Genomic DNA, 16088 nt, shown 5'->3' with positions numbered 1-16088 from the left:
GATTCTAATGGATTCAAGCTCTGTACTATTCCATTTAAGTCGTTTTTTGCGACCCGGGTTTCGCCTTTCGGCATCTTCAGGCGTCGTGTACACTCACCAAAGGCAAACAGTCAGTGTGTGTTTGCCTTTGGTGAGTGTACACGACGCCTGAAGATGCCGAAAGGTGAAACCCGGGTCGCAAAAAACGACTTAAATGGAATAGTACAGAGCTTGAATCCATTAGAATTTAAATTCAAATTCCATCAAGTACCTTCGGTCGAAAGTATTAATAATATAAGGTAGAGTTAAGAGTGTTCGTTGTCAGTGTATTTTTACCTTTGGTGAGTATATATGGCGCCTGAAGATGCCGAAAGGCGAAACCCGGGTAGCAAAAAAACGACTTAAATGGAATAGTAAAGAGCTTGAATCCATTAGAATTTAAATTCAAATTCCATCAAGTACCTTCAGTTGATAGTATTAATATTAATATTATTGATATTTTATTGTGCTACAATTTAATAGCATAACCATGGAACCATCTGCCACGTAAATGAGAGTTTATATAATAAAAATATATAAACGATTTTCAATATTTAACGGGAAATCTGCCGCTATGTGTTACCTTAATAAATTATTTTGAAAATTTATGACTCTAAAATAAAAGCATCGTGCAATATCAATGCAACAGTAAAAACCTACATTTTTTACAGCGATAACACTTTTCCGTGATTTGTTTATCTACATATTTATGATTGTGTGCTAGCCATACGGTCTATTATTTCCCCACTTTGTCATGCACAGCCACGTAAGCGATATAAAGTAACATCACGTGAAAAACGGTCGCCTGTTTTCCCCGCGTTATTTTCTTTTCCACGATGGGAAAGCGTTCGTGAAAAACCGTGGCAATATCCGCCGGTTCATTGAAGAAGGGAAATATGTGATAATAACTTGGTCACTTTGAAACGGCGAAGCGGGATTTTTTCCACGAAGAATGCTCCGGAAAATATTCACTTATTTGTGCTTTTCACGTCGTCACTTAGGAAGTTTTTTTCTCTCCACACAAAAAACGAACATTGACAGAAAACGTATTTTTACTCTCCGAACACTTATTCTATTCTATAAAGATGAGAAACTAAAAAAAATATATTTCTTTTTTCCAAATAAACAATCTCAAGAGAATACTGATGTTGTGGTTATATTGTAATATAAGATATTTTTTTTCTACCTTTTAGAAACGTTTTATATGTTTAACGGCCCACATGCTCAGCGTACGTCAAATGGAGCTGTTATGCTATTTTCAAAGCATGATCCTGGACATTCCTTAAATGTTGTAGATAATTTATTTACATAATTTTGAAGCCTTATTATTTTTTATATTTATTTTAAACATTTGATGACTACATAAAGTATTTTTATTACATAAAATAGTATTCTTTTAAACCTCTCGCTCTAATGTTTTAGAATATAGTCATATTTCAGTACGTCCATGTGAAGTGGCGTTAGGATTTTTTATATTTATTAATTTTTAAAAGCATTTATAAAACCATTAGTAAAATTTTTGTCGACATTATTATATTGAAATATTTACGATAAAAAATTATATTGATAATCTCTGTGATCCCAAATTTGACAAGAATTAGGCATTTTATTATTCAAAAAATGAGCAAGATTTACACATTTACCGATAATTTTAAAGATACTGATTATAAGCTATGTCTTTGACCATTCAAATGTGATAAACATTCTACGAATAATGTTTGCTTTATAATAATTATTGACCTAAGAATAAGGTAGTATTTTTTTGAAATACACCATTTCTATTGGCATTTCCCAGTGGCTAAGCTACAACATACGGCCGTAGCCAAAAATTGACAAACGATAAATGAAATAGGGAGTAAGATCATGTTAACGCGCGTGTTTGAACATGTACCTAACCGATTCTTTTTTTTTTAACGGTACAATCCAAGAATCCCTGCGTTTGTCAGTCATCTTCCAACTTTTTATAGGATCTAGTAGCTACATTCATCCACTAGATGTTATTTAGAGGCTTTTCAGTACACTGAAATATGATTGAAACACACGATTAAGACGCTCTTGTGGCATATATAGCATGTGGCCAAGCCAGGCTCGACGTTGTTTTTTCGTTGTGATTAGATACTGGATGGTCCGATATCTTATTTTTTTATGACTCTTAAGGTTATATCACCTGACACTTTATATTCTCAGCAAGCATTTAAGTACTGTTACTCTGAGCCTTCGTAAAGAGTAGTAAAAAAATGAATTCTATAATATTTTAGTATAAAAAACATTAAATTGTAATAATATGGTATTATATTATAAATGAGTCGCCCATTTCCAAAAATCAAATTGTCCAGGTTTGATAAAAATTGAACTGAATATGCAATTTTATTCTTTATTCAAAGTGGCACACACATGTTCTATAAACATTTCCAAAACTAGTATTTTGCAGTGAGTATAACGGTTGAAAAATATCATCCAATTTTAAAATGCATCTTGTCCGTCTGGTGGCAATTTTCAAATATCATCTTTTCCATTGTTACAGAGTGAGTATTTTGAAACTTTCACTCTATACGGGAAGGTATATCGTGTTCCGCAAAACTTTCAAGTGTTTGAGTGGAAAAGCCCTGTTGTTAACATATTAAAACCACCCGTCCAATTGTCTATACTAGTTTTTTGTGAATATCTCGAAAAAAAACAAAATGGACAAGGTGAAATATAGTATAAGCAATGAAGGCCTTTATCCAGCAGAATCGACCCTGGCTGTTTCTTAACAAACTAGAGCGAGCCTAAGCCTCCTCTAACTTTTTTTAGTAAGTTTATAATATAATATTATAGCATACTGGCGCGAAATCCAGCAGATACAGGTTCAGGACCCGTCGGGTGTCGTATTTTTTTCTACAAAAGTATTTTTTCTGCATGAGATGTTTTTAAATAATTATGTATGTTCAATGTATAGAGTGTTACATTCTTAAATCTTGTATCTTATTTATTTTGTTGAATCAAGGAAATTGTTTATGCTATTAGATTCGTATTAAATATTATTTTTAGTGCATGCCGATCCTTAGAAACTACACGGTGCCCCTAAGAATACCTGCGATTTATTGTTTATGCTATTATATTCGTTTACCTTTTAAATATATAAATATTATTTTTTTAAGTTATACTTCTTTTGGCGCGTTTGGTAAATCAGATCCGAGTCTATTTTTGGCGTGTGACATGTAACACATAATTTATTTTTTAAGACGAAAAAAAAAACGCACTCGATTGGATTCGAACCACCGATTGTTCGGTTATCAGCCGAACGCACTACCTTTATGCCACAGTATGATAATGCAATCGTGACGATTATACAGTATAATATTATAGTTTAGAATTGTTCCATTGCCTAGGCAGCGAATTAATTATTGTCGGCCATTTGCAATTCCTTACGTCATAGTGGTAGTTGTTACTTTAAAAATAAAAACACCGATATATAATTATATAATTTAGTAATATAAGTTAAAGTGTATAGAAATAAACCAACGGCGTTCCAATAAGCGGTCATTTTTCTTGAGTGTATAATCTAACAAGATAATTAAGAGCTAGTCGAAGAAACTAGTTTATCACAAGTTTTGTTAGGCCAAATAAGTATTACTTCTAACGCGCGTACATAAGTACACACACCGATTTTTTTTTTAATAATATATATAAAATTAAAGGATGTTTTATAATGTAAAGGTCAATCTTCTATTGGTACCGTAGGCAATTCAATCTTGAAAATAGCCATAAAACGTGTGGGTTTGTGTCTTTTCTCCGCAACAATTTGTATTGGGCTGGCATTCGCCCAAAAACTGGCGACAATACTAAAAAAACGTATCCATATCGCCGGCTGCCTTTTTATTGCCAATTGCACCACACATCGCGTGTCCATAGGGTTCCCATACGTCCCGTATTTATTTGTGTGCTATTTTTATATTTTGACGAAATCAAACACCAAGAGCAAGTGTAAAAATACACAATGATAAGAATACCACGCAGTGGCGAAGCTGTTAGGCTGTTAAGATCCGCCATAAATGGTGCACATGAAACTTTGTTAGTCATACGTATTTGGTTTAATTGAAATTATACTACAATTTACAAGTCTGTAAAATTCAATTAAACCCTGCGAAAACCAAGCCATAATAGATAATAGTCATAAAATACTCATCTATCTATAAAATATCTAAAATTATGTAATTAAATTTAACATATATTTTTTTATCTATTATAGTTTGGTTAGGCAGGACTGAAAATGAACCAACAATTATATGTGTAATATATATTCTTAAACCAACGAAAACAAAAACAAACGAATGAAAAAGTGTACGCAATTTTATCGTATCGCCCAAATCGGGTTTAATTGATATTTAAAAACTAACCAATACCATCTGCAAATTCTAGTCTTTGTTCAATAAAAACGAATACGCATGACTAACAAAGTTTAATGTGAATTTTTTATGGCGGATATTAACAGCATACCTCCACTCTTCGCTACTACAGTACCACCCGTGTACCTCCACTCTTTTCTTCAGGTAATTAACCCCTGCTTCCCTTCACTTTTCAAAGTTTCAAAAGTTATAATTCTATATCACTTCAATAATTAGTAGGCGTATATTTGCCAATGTGATTAATTATAGTGAAACCGTATTATTATGCGCGGGTGTAATTTCTACCCCTGCGCAGGAATTAGGGGGATAATTTTTTCATTGTTTATGATTGCTATCAAGGGAAGGTATTTAGGAAGGTATTTAAAAGAGTCCACACTTTACGAGTACAGTAAGATTTAGTTAGACTACGGGGCACATAATAGAGTTATGTAATATATTTGCCTTCCCTGAGTAAAATTTCAGCCAGATACCAGGCCAAACCGATAACTGTTGCGTGTATTTATGCTCTTACCACTCCAGTGTGATCTAATATTTGACTAGTTATGTGTTTTTGAAGTTATACTTCATTTAGCGCGTTCGAAAAATCAGATCAGAGTGTATTTTTGGCGTGTGATATGTAACACATAATTTATTTTTTAAGACGAAAAAAAAACGCACTCAATTGGATTCGAACCACTGATTGTTCGGTTATCAGCCGAACGCACTACCTTTACGCCACAGTATGATACTGCAATCGTGACGATTATACAGTATAATATAATAGTTTAGAATTTTTTCGTTGCCTAGGCAGCGAATTTATTATTGTCGGCCATTTGTAATTCCTTACGTAAACAAACGATTAAACGTCAGATTGAATGTCGGTACTTTAAAAATAGAATCAACGACAAACCATTATATAATTTAGTAATATAAGTTAAAGTATATAGAAATAAACCAACGGGGTTCCAATAAGCGGTCTTTTTTTGGTGTGTAATTTAACAAGATAATTAAGAGCTAGTCAAAGAATCTAGTTTATCACAATTTTTGTTTTTGTTTTGTTACGCCAAAGAAGTATAACTTCTAACGCGCGTACATAAGTATACACACCGATTTTTTTTATGGTGTTAGCTTCTATGTATGTTTTTTTCTCCCACAAACGTCCGATATTGCTGTGTAATATAACTGTCCGGCATACTTGTTTAAAAATCAATGGCTACCCTATAGTATGTCCATGATAAAATATTTGAAGTGCCTACCTACTATTTTTAAGGTTACAGACGATATTTTTATTGGTTATTTACTATTAGATGAATTATATAAACCTTGATATGTTCCAAGCTATGTTGCTTTGTTGTTTATATCAAGGTTGTCATAATATCATTATACAAATTTGCATGTGGGTAAATTAATTAATGTATAACTTACCCAGATACTGAATGACGTCTCGCTCCAACTTTTATCTATGATTTCTATTAAATAATGTGAAACAAAACGTGTAACAAAGTTGCTCTACGTCACATAGGCTCTACGCTGTAGACGTGCTACGCGAAATAGGCGGTGTTACAATTTTTGAAACATACTACTAGCGACTTTCGTAATACATCATATACAATGTACAACATATTTGCATAGATTTTCTTCATTTACGTTTAAATTAGGTCTCACATACGCAAGAACTGTGGTAGAAGTAGTAAAGTTATATTGGTGTGAACGGTAGAATATCGGTGATAATATGTTTTCAATTTGGTACTAATTAAAATAAATCACTTTGATAAACAATTTCTATTAATTTTGTCTTAAATATCATTTCACATAAATATTCTTATCATCATCTTACAAAAAAGTATATATGAGTGGCGAAGGGTCGAAGTAGGCTGTTAAGATCCGACGTAAATAGTGCACACTAAACTCTGTCAGTCAAACGTATTTGTTTGTAATTAACTATTTATTTTATTCAACGAATAATTCACAAGATTTAAGAATATATCATTCTGATTATTGAACATAATATATAATTTTGAAAAACACTCTCTGAGAGAATATATTATAACCAATAGAAAAAATCTTTTTTGAAAAAAAGAAGTAGATTGATTTGGAAGAGCACTGATGAGTAGGTATTAAAATTTAACAATAGTTAAATTTTGTCGCAATTAGTATGTCACCTCGTAGCATAGTGGTAATGCACGGATCAGGGCGTAAGCCTGGGAGATACGGGGTTCGATTCCAAGTCGGGTTGGCTTACTTTTTTCAAAAAAGATTTTTTCTATTGGTTATAATATATTCTCTCAGACAGTGTTTTTCAAAATTATATATGTATTTGTTTGTATTCAACTATGACTACAATGTGTAAATGGTGTTGGGTATTGTTTTTAAATTCAATTAACGGCCTACGTGCGCTACGTAGGTCAAAATGGAGATTTTATAGTATTTTCAGAGCATAATCCTGGACATTCCTTAAACGTTGTAGATAATCTATTTATATAGTTTTTAAGCCTTATTATCGTTTATATTTATTTTAAACATTTGATGACTGCATAAAGTATTTTTATTACATAACATAGTATTCTTTTAAACCTCTCGCTCTAATGTTTTAGAATATGGTCATATTTCAGTACATCCATGTGCAGTGGCTTGATATAAATGGCAGGTGCAATTTTTAAACGCATTTATAAAACCATTAGTATAATTTATGATGAGATAAAAAATTATATTTATAATCTCTGTGATCCCAAATTTGACAAGAATTAGTCATTTTATTATTCAAAAAATGGGCACGATTAACACAAAGATAATTCTAAAGATACTGATTATAAGCTATGTCTTTGACCATTCAAATGTGATAAAACATCTTACGAATAATGATTGTTTTATAACAATTATTGACCTAAGAATAAGGTAGTATTTTTTTGAAATACGCCATTTCTATTAGAATTTCCCAGTGGTTAAGCTACAACATACGGCCGTAGCCATACATTGACAAACGATAAATGAAGTAGGAAGTAAGATCATGGTAACGCGCGTGTTTGAACATGTACCGAACCGAAAAAAAATCGTTTTGAATGAATATTAATGAAATGAATTTAAAAAAATGAACCAATACCATGTGTAATAATATTTATTCTCAATCCAACGAAAATAAAATAAGAATGCATGAAAAAATGTGCGTAATTTTCTCATATTGTCCAAACTATACCGAAACTATTATGGTTTGGTTCAGACAGGGTTTAATTGACTTTAAAAATTAACCAACACCATCTGTAAATTGTAGTATTAGTTCAATAACACCAAATACGTATGCCTAACAAAGTTTAATGCGCACTATTTATGGCGGATCTTAATAGCCTACCTTCACCCTTCGCTACTGGTACATTTTCTTAGTTGTGAGATTGTATTGTTTGTAATTATTGTTAATATTAGTAATACACCACTAACACGTTTTAATAATTAAAATTGTGAACAGTATAATATAGATTTGGGATATCATTTAACGTGTTTCATATTACACCATTCTAATATTATTAATATTATTTTTTCTACATTTATATTTTATCCGTTGACAAAGCGTGTTAATTTTCTCAATACATTACTTTTAATTTAATAAATAAAAAATAATATTTACGAATTCTTTAGTGTACATACATAATTGCATAACAACCCCAGAAATCTACGAACAAAAATCTTTGAAAACCATCACAATCCAAGCAACGAGTTTTGGCAATTGAATAGTTATTATCCATGCAAAAGATTCTTAAAAATATTGTCATGAATGTCACAAATACATGAATTCGTTGGTTCTTGTATTATGAAACATTTGAATTATATTTTATAATAAAATTATACAAGATATTTCAAATTAGATGCACTGATTTTAGGAAAATTCTGTATTGATAATAGTAAGTTGTACCCATACCCTTGGTTGATAAAGTTAACAGCCGGAATTGTGATGGACTTCGATTTAGGTTCCATTAGGTGCAAATGTTTATAATATGTTGCTTTTATCTAATATTAGGTTGTTTTAAACTATTTTATCATACTGATGTGATATATTTCACTCTTCATATAAATTAAAAAGAAATGTTACATACTTATTTAGAATTTGTTTTTATTTTGCTATTTATTTCATTCGCCAATTTAGAGCAACACAGACAACACTGCAAATGACATGTTAGTTATTTGTTTTCCTTATATTTAACTGTCAAAAGACAATTTATATTTATATTCTTTTGGCGCCTGCTGCTGACAAAAAGATACAAAAATTGGCACTTTCATAATAATAATATGAACGATTCTATTGTATCAATATGTTTATAAAGAAAACGTCAACATTCACAACAAAAATATGAGATTATAACTAAGTGACGTCATAATTATGTATACATAACTTATAAAATTGCTACTATCGACTGAAGGTACTTGTAATTTGCATTTTTATTGTAGTTTATGAAAATACCATATTACTTACTTTATCTATTAAATTGGTATGGGCACTAAAGAAGATGATCTGAATTGGTATTATTGACCCGTGTTTCGCATTACTGAATCTTCGAACTATATATTCTATATTATATCAATGACCAATAGGAAACGGAAGTTGGTACGCATTTATGTAGGTATTTATCAGCCACAATTACAAGATTTAACAATAATAATTATGTTGTTATTATTATTATTGATGAACTACTGATTGATGTCAACGTGAAATAATATATTACAATTAGTAAATAGATGGTCTAAGTTATTTAAACAAAAAATGAACTCTTAAAATAAAACTACATTAAACTGAAACTAAACGTCGGGGTCACCAATTTGGTGTTGTCCTTTTGATGATGGAGAGGTCGAAGATGTATGCAGGAGCGAGTTTTATTTGCAACGTAATGGTTGGTACAATAGTATGTTACAGCAGTACATGTTACAATACTAAACTTATGATAGGTACAATCAGATGTTGGGCGAAGCGATATAGAGACTGCGATGGTAACCGACTGGAAACGTATCTTCGAGTGACATTTTGATAAATCATTATTCGTTATTTATACAGTCAAAAGTAATACATAAACATTATATTCCCGTACATAATTATATTGAACGAGTCAGCGGTTTAAATACGAGTAACTTGTAAATTTTATTTATTCTTACAGTCATAATATAATATGATACTATGGGAAAGGATTATTCGACTAATTTTCCATTGCGCTACCGTATTTCATATCGCCAATCAATCTGCTGATCCAGCTAAACAGTAAACTTGTTTACCGTTATATAAGTCGCTGAGAAATTATTATTGCGGTCGAATAATTTGATACATTAAAAATATATATTTGATCGCTAATATACTCACAGCTACAGTTTCAATCATTTTCTTGAAAAGCCTCCAATTTAGTATAATTTGTATTGACTGTTACGATAATTTTATGGTAGATGCCAAATATATTAATAATTTATACAAAAACAAAATAAATTAACGTATGGATTATTACAATATCATATCATCAGAATTGAAGATAAACAAAGAAAAGCATTTTCTGGTAGTATAGATATTGCAATAACCATTACATTATACTCGTATTATTAAGTCATACATAATAATAATATATTGTATCTATTAGTCTTCAACTGATATAATGAAATAATTATTTTTATTTTTCAGTTAGATTCTAAACAATTCTCTAGTAGCGAGTCTATGCCATTGGTTTATCTGAAAATGATAAATAAACAACTGACAAAGAATATTGTCCCTGCCAGTTTATTTACTAACCGTAATAGTAAAAAAAACAATTGATTAATATCAATATTCACAAAAATAATTATTGATAAGATTAGATTGTCGAAAAGAAAATTAAGAATAATAATATGTTTATTCATTTATTTTTATTCGTTTATTTAGTAAATACACATTAATAATCTTTATTGTTTGTTAAATAGATATTTTCCTTAATAAATATTCATATTTTTGACAGTTTCATTGTAAAGGTATGCAAAAACCACTTAGGATAGGAGGCGACAGGTGTAGAGATGAAAAGAAACTGGTTGGAGGTTGCCCAGATGAATGGAAGAGCGAGAGTTTATGCTGCGTAACGGTATAGAGCTAGTACAAGATTCAATGATAGAGGAGTGATGTTAGCGCTCCGAGGCTCGGTGGAAGTGAAAGAATGGACGGTGAAAGAATGATTCCGGGTGAGGCGTGTCGAGAGAGTGCGCTGGTCCGAGCTTCGGTGGAAGTGAGTACTGTGCATCGTGATACTGAAACTAAATCTGATTTGAGATACTGGACGGACTAAGATAACCCATCAATAATTATTATGCCTCGCTATTTAGTAATATTAAACTGACTGCCGCATCGTTGCAACTTCGAGGCGTTTCGATGACCAAGCCCGAAGTAGTCGACCCCCACCGAAGTATGTCACACCTGTAGAATATGCTGATTGCAGATGCGGTGATTGTGTGATAGCTGGATCACTCCCTGATTTGTACGTTGTCGTAATAACGCTGACAAGACCTGAGGTTGTTGCCCGCTACATATATAATTGTATCGATAGGTTGGTTAGTAGTGCATTTATAATATATAAAAATTGGATATAAAACATAATATTGTTATGTTTTATGTCCAATTTTGTCGAAATTGATTTATTGTACACCAAACAGCTGGTTATCTTTATTCTATCTAATTAACGTATATGTTGAGAAAATAATATTGTCTAATTAAACACATGAAATGTGCATTTTGCCTTCGATTTTCAATCGACTTGAATCTTTCAAATTTGTTTCTCTAACCAGTCTAAACAATCAATATTTTGTACGTAGAATCAAAAAAAGCCAAAAAGGGAATCCCGGATTTCTAAATCCAATAAGAATGGAATCGTAGCCGTTATTTATTTTTAATAATGAAAAGATAATTGAGTGGCTCAGAATTTATACGAATACAAGCAAACAGACATCTAAGTAAAATATGCAATTTTAAATTGTTTGCAAATGTTTAACGTTCATTAAAAATAATGAGATAGCGTTTTAAAATGATTCTTTAACACTATTTTATGAAAAACATTTGCTATTTCTTGATGCTACGTAGTATTTATAGGCAAAGTCGAGACAAAATATTCACATTATAAAATAAATAGTATAATTAAATTAATGTTGGAAGGAAATGCTTATATGTATTTTTATACAAATTAGTTACATGGTTAAAAAAATGCTCTTTCAAGTAAAAATATTTCTATTATTATTTTATTAGTTTCTTATATGAAAATAGGCCGTGTAGCCCAATTAAAGTGGCAAAACTTCTAGGCTTACGGAATTTGCATATTAAATTAAGTACATATATTGCAACCTCACCGGGAATCAAACCTAAAGCCCCTGGGTGAATGGTCAGTGCCTTACACACTAGACAGTGAGGGAAATATGTATGTTATGATATTCTGTTATTCTTCTTTCACCCTGTCATGATCCAGCATTAGGGTATAGAGCAAGCACAAGTTCCCTCGATCAATTGCCAATTCTCTCGCTTCTCGCCATCCCAGACTTGCAGCGCGTAGATCGCTTTTGTAGCACTGCTGCAGGGTGAAAGAGGGCCGGCCACGACGACGGAATCATTGACACTGTGCCACAAGACTACGAAGTGACGGACTCTTTGGCAACATCCGGAACACATATAACCCACTTAAAACGTCTCTTCGTGATTATTGAAGGCTACGGTGTCTGCTCACGATCTCGAGTGTTTGTATCGAGAAGATAAATAATGTCGTTTGTTCAACGCATGTGTGCTACCTGTGCTCCTGTATGTCTGTGAGACATGGCGTCTTACTAAGGTTCAAGGGTCTCGGCTCTTGAGCTTTGAGAATCGATGTCTCCGCCGAATCTTGCTGGTACATTGGTACGGTATTATGTTAACTGCTCCTAAATATTGTATTCTGAATGTAATTTGTATTGATTTAAACCTAAGCACCATACTAAAAATTGTGAGTTTTAAAATTGGGAAATGTATATTATGTAGTTAAGAGAAATAAATAATATGAAGGACATTTATTATATTACGCAGTATAATAATATGTTCGAAAAAATATTATTTTCTTTGGAAAATGATAAGAATAGTCTTTACCACGAAAAATAGAATTACATAATATTATTAAGACCTTCGGTTTCTAAAAAATAAGTGTTACCATGTGGCAGGTAAAGAAGAAAAATGTATTAATAGATAAAATTATTTATAATGCGATTACCATTCGCAGAAATATTCCGGATATGTATAATATATCAAATGATACCTACTTGTACGCCCACCGTGGACCTTAAGACAAACACTTGTCTCTTAATCCGTGAGATGTGAGCACGGATTGAGGGTGGATCTGTTTCAATTGAATTTGTTGTTTTATCGATATGGGGGATGATTATAACACGATTACCGAATGGCTACTTACCAAAAATTGTAAATGTATATTAAAATACTTTATAATCTGAAGAACGACAAACTTTATTTTGAAATAAAAATGGTAGTATTGGGTAAACTATTATTCTTTTCTAATATATTTTAGTTTTGTACTATTCTATTTGAGTCGTTTATTGCGACCTGGGTTTCGCCTTTCGACATCTTCAGGCACTGTTGTATACTCATCAAAGGGCGAACACACACTGAGAACGAACACTATTAACTCTAACTTATATAATAAATCGATACAATAAAGTAGGTAAAACCTAATTACCATTAACGGCCCACGTACGCCGCGTAGGTCAAAATGGAGTTTTATGGTATTTTCAGATCATGATCCTGGACATTCTTTAAACGTTGTAGATACTCTATTTATATATAACGCTTTAGAATATAGTTATATTTCAGTACATCCATGTGCAGTGGTGTTAAGATTTTTTAGATCTATTAATTTTTAAACGCGTTTATAAAACCATTAGTAAAATTAATGGTAACATTACATAGTATTTAATTTTAATTTTAATTAGTAATTGAAGTATTCACGATAAAAAAATATATTTTATAATCTCTGTGATCCAAAATTTGACAAGAATTAGGCATTTTATTATTCAAAAAATGGGCACGTTTAACACATTTGAAGATAATTCTAAAGATACCGATTATAAGCTATGTATTTGATCATTTAAATGTGATAAACCTCTTACGAATAATGATTGTTTTATAATAATTATTGACCTAAGAATAAGGTAGTATTTTTTTGAAATACGCCATTTCTATTAGCATCCCAGTGGTTAAGCTACAACATACGGCCGTAGCCATAAATTGATAAACGATAAATAAAGTAGGGAGTAAGATCATGTTAACGCGCGTGTTTGAACATGTACCGTTTAACATATTCCGCATCGAGTAAATTGTTGCTCCAGCTATTCGGGTATTGAGCTATTTTTATGAACTATAAAATTATCAAAACCTATCATACGAGTATTTCTTTACATTATTATTGCCTACAAGTCATAATACTATCTTGATCTCATTACTTACTTTCATATCTCTTTCTCACAATTAATTATAATAATATATCTCTTTATCGCATATACTTTTAGATCTATCTCTTTATTAGTAATCAAATGAGACGTTCTGTTTGCAATGTGTGTTTATAATTATTTATGACAGGTAATAATTGAAATCTGACGTAGGTATAAATATCGATTATATATTGTATTTACTGAATAATGCCATTGATTTTACATTATATTTATATATAATATTGATGATTCTAGGAACAGCTCAAATAAAAAGATGACAAAGTGCATATAAACTGAAATATTTGTAATTTATTTATTTATTTAAGAAAAAAAAACATTGTGGACATAACAAATGTAAATTCAAGACGTGCACAGCATGAGATTTACATTGTACCAAATATTGCCCTCACAAGAGAGAAGAAGAGAATATACAATATAATAATAATAATAATAGTAATAAAAATAATAATAATATTAATAAATAAAAACATACTTAATTATGTACAATTTTGTATAGAAAAATAAAATTTCGAATACGAAATATATAGCGTGTCACCGAAAATGTCTACGTCTTTGAGGAGCACATTGATACGCTTGACACGAGCAAACGGTTCCGATCCAGAATAAATCATTGCTGCGACCACATAGGTAAGGTGCTTGTTATTTCAAATTCATTAGGACACCAGGATTGGAAACCATCCCTCGCGATAACAGGCAAAAGTGTTTGTTAAAAATATTACAAAGAGCAGAAGAGACCCACGAGAGTCGATAGAGATTCGAGATTTAATGGAGTGGGTAACCTAAAGTGACAGTAAAGTAACGGGTGTGTTAAAATAAGAATGTGGCCTAGAAAAATTAATCCCACGATGGCCGCGCGGCTTAAGCATCGTGGGTCCCAGGCTCGAATCCTGGGTCTGGCAAATACACATATTGTTTTTCAATTTGTGTATGAGTCAGAGTATGGACCTAACAGATTGAACAAGTGGCTGACATCCATTTCTCATAAAAAAACAAAATCTGTTAATACACACCTCCACTCTGTGGAGGCCCATATGATCCTATTAGGATCGGACATGGTCGAGAAAAAAAATGCATTTACTGGATAATGCTATTGATTTTAAAAATAATAACATTTTATTTAGATGTAATAAAGATGAATCTAGGAATAACTCAAATATAAAGATGACAAAGTGCATATAAACTGATATATTTGTAATTTAATGGAGTGGATAACCTAAAGTGGCATTACGGTAACGGGTGTGTTAAAGTAAAAATGTGGCCTGGTTAGATTAATGGTTTGAGTATACAAATTAATACCAATACTTTTTTATGTAAAATATCATAAAATACATTATAAAAACACAGAGAAAAATGTGAACATTTTGTAAATTTGAATTCAAAGCTAATTTTTGGCCTTCCCTTGATTTTTATTGAAAGAGAAAGCATATTCTTTCAATATATAAATCAACGCTTGAAAGTGCTTGGTTACTTACTTGCATAAAAAGAAAATGGGAGAGAAGGAAAAGAAAATGCACCCCTGGGAAAAATATCTTTCACATCGGATTCTATACACCGAAGAATAAGTAGGTACCTACGTCTGTAAATATGTTCGAACGAGCCTATTTTGAGATAAACTATCACGAAGAGAGATGTGTGTGTTTTATTAAAACAGAATTAATTCGAAATAAGCATCACCATATAAATTTGGGATATAATTTTGAATAAGAAATAATAAATATTCATTAATATGAAAATAGTCATATTAAAGAAAGAAAGCGTTGAATACAAGATATTTAGCATATACATCTACTTCACTTACGTGAAGAAATTTAAGGGATAAAAACTTTATTAAATTCATAAATGCGGTATACAGTACATCCTCAGTAATCCGCCGCTCGATTATCCGACAACTACTATCCAACCATGTCCGATCCTAATAGGAGCATATGAGCCTCCACAGAGTAGAGGTTTGTATTAACAGATTTTGTTTTTTACGATAAATGGATATCAGCCACTTGCTCAACCTTTTAGGTCTATACTCTGACTCACACACAAATTGAAAAACAATATGTGTACTTGCCAGACCTAGGATTCAAACCTGGGACCCACGGCGTGATAGTCAAACGCTTAGGCCGCGCGGCCACCGTGGGGTACACCGTTATTTTTACCGTAACCGCCGTTACTTTTACTTGTTGAAAGGACAAAATCAAGCTCTATAATTCGCCGGTATTCGATTGCCAAATTCAGTAGTCCGCCGCG

The sequence above is a fragment of the Rhyacophila brunnea genome, unplaced genomic scaffold (assembly GCF_057557595.1).
Source record: "Rhyacophila brunnea isolate RB1 unplaced genomic scaffold, BYU_Rbru_1.0 scaffold_6, whole genome shotgun sequence".
Taxonomy (NCBI): Eukaryota; Metazoa; Arthropoda; class Insecta; order Trichoptera; family Rhyacophilidae; genus Rhyacophila; species Rhyacophila brunnea.
This window is presented reverse-complemented; position numbering follows the sequence as displayed.